This window comes from Electrona antarctica (genome assembly GCF_951216825.1).
Source record: "Electrona antarctica genome assembly, chromosome: 24".
In the NCBI taxonomy this organism is placed as follows: Eukaryota; Metazoa; Chordata; class Actinopteri; order Myctophiformes; family Myctophidae; genus Electrona; species Electrona antarctica.
Genome location: NC_136803.1, coordinates 2,239,170 through 2,241,669, shown reverse-complemented (window position 1 = coordinate 2,241,669; position 2,500 = coordinate 2,239,170). Strand labels below are relative to the sequence as shown.

Here is a 2,500-nt window from a genome sequence, read left to right as displayed (position 1 = left end):
CCTGTACCATGTTGTCATTTGTACTGCACCCTTTGGGTGTCCTACCCTCCCTGTGGCTCCCTGTCCTCCTCCTCCTCCTCCTCCTCCTGTGGTCTGGAACCGTCCGTCCTCCTGACCGCAGCAGAGGGACAAGTTTGCCACCAGGAGGCATTCGGTCAACGTGCCGGTTATTCTCCCGCTCGCCGAGCCTCCTCTGGGGGGGCGCATGGCCGGCTGCCCCCCCTCCTCTCTGGCCCCACAGGGGGGCCGCGCTGCCACCACCGCCACCATGAAGCGCTTCACCATGGACTTCTCTCTGCTCTCCTCCTCCTCCACCCACGGCCCGCTGCCCCCCTCCTCCTCCTCCTCCACCCTCCTGCACCGCCCGCTGCCCCCCCTGCACCACCACCACCACCACCACCACCCGGGGAGTGGTGACGCCGAGGCCGCCACGGCCACTGAGGGAGCCGCGGCCACTGCCACGCAGTCCCAAGGGGTGGAGGCAAATAACCCTGAAGATACCCCCATCCAAGTATTCTGTTTGAACCCCCTCTCCCCCCCCCACCACCATACCTTGTTGGGATTTGTAAAGAGTTCAGCAAACTATACTGTTTGACAGTTTAAAACCTATGTTTCTATGTCAGTGATGCTCAACCCTTTTTCATGTCAAGGACCCCCAGAATTATCTGTATTTGGCCGCGGACCCCCCCATCTGAGAATATGTTGTTCCAGGGACCCTCCAGTATTTCGTTCAGCTGTTACAATTCCAAAGATGCAAACATGACCCGCTTTAATTACATAGTAATCCATAGTTAATATATAGTCCATATATATAGTCCATAGTTAATGACTAGTATTAGAATTGTCTTTTTTACGTCCATTGTATTTGTATTTAGTTCATAAAGTTAACATAACTATAATTAAAGCATTTGAAATTAAATAAAAGTGTTACTTTTCAGGATTCCAATAAAAAAATAGCAAAAAAATGATTCAGGATTTCAATTCAAATAATAGCAAAAATAGCCGATGCGACACGTTGTGAGCTTGTAGATCAGCTATTTTTGCAATGTGGCCTATCTGGAGTGAGTGTGGAACTATAGCGGCCCTCTGGAGTGAGTGTGGAACTATAGCGGCCCTCTGGAGTGAGTGTGGAACTATAGAGGCCCTCTGGGGTGAGTGTGGAACTATAGCGGCCCTCTGGAGTGAGTGTGGAACTATAGCGGCCCTCTGGAGTGAGTGTGGAACTATAGCGGCCCTCTGGAGTGAGTGTGGAACTATAGCGGCCCTCTGGAGTGAGTGTGGAACTATAGCGGCCCTCTGGAGTGAGTGTGGAACTATAGCGGCCCTCTGGAGTGAGTGTGGAACTATAGCGGCCCTCTGGAGTGAGTGTGGAACTATAGCGGCCCTCTGGAGTGAGTGTGGAACTATAACGGCCCTCTGGAGTGAGTGTGGAACTATAGCGGCCCTCTGGAGTGAGTGTGGAACTATAGCGGCCCTCTGGAGTGAGTGTGGAACTATAGCGGCCCTCTGGAGTGAGTGTGGAACTATAGCGGCCCTCTGGAGTGAGTGTGGAACTATAGCGGCCCTCTCCATCGCCAACGTTGCCCCACCCCTGCTGTATGGTTTGCAGATCTCTTTACAATGCACACTTGGTCCCAACAAACGGTCTCTTCTCCAGAGTGTCCCGCGTGAGGGAATAGAATGTGTGCCGTGCTCTCCTCTCCGCTCCATGAGGGAATAGAACGTGTGCCGTGCTCTCCTCTCCGCTCTATGCTTTCTGGATGTGAGTGACTGACGGAGGTGAAAATGACACGTCCTATATTGCTGTCTCTTCAGAGTAAACCCTGCGCCGTCCGATGTCATTACAGTCACACCATCCCTCTTCTGCTCACAGAAAAAAAAAAGACTTGACATTTCATATAATTATGTGAAGATGGGTCTTTGCCGTGGCATTTCAACTGATCTTTCAAATGCATGTTTCTGTGACTGTGACGTGCATTGATTGAACTAGCTTCTCTCCCTCTTTCTCTCTCTCTCTCACACACACACACACACACACACACACACACTATCTCTCTCTCACACACACACAAACACACACACGAGCGCGCACATGCGCGAGGTGCACAAGCACACGCACACGTGCACACACTCTCTCACACACACACGCACACACACACACACACACACACACACACACACACACACACACACACACACACACACACACACACACACACTCTTTCTCTCTCTCTCTCTCACCTCCCCCTGTTCTCTCTCCGTTCCTCAGAACCAGTGTGCGTCGGCTCTCGGCAGCACGCTGCTGCGCTGCGACAAGCTGGACCGTGACGAGATCAGGAACCTGCTCATGTGCTTCCTTCACGTCCTCAAGAGCATGTCGGAGGGTACGTTTGACTGTCAAGGTTTCAGGAAGAAACCCTAAATACAAAGGACATCGAAGACATCATTGCACATAACAACCACAACCACAACAACAAGGGGTCTAATGAAAAACTGTCAC

At 51.8% G+C, this 2,500-nt stretch overlaps 1 protein-coding gene across 1 annotated transcript in view; it reads left to right on the top strand.

Moving 5' to 3' along the window:
- Positions 1 to 2,500, top strand: part of LOC306916877 (dedicator of cytokinesis protein 9-like) — a gene marked incomplete at both ends in the record, with an annotated part of 149,899 nt that overhangs the window by 100,361 nt on the left and 47,038 nt on the right. The gene's annotated exons all lie outside the window — the stretch shown is intronic.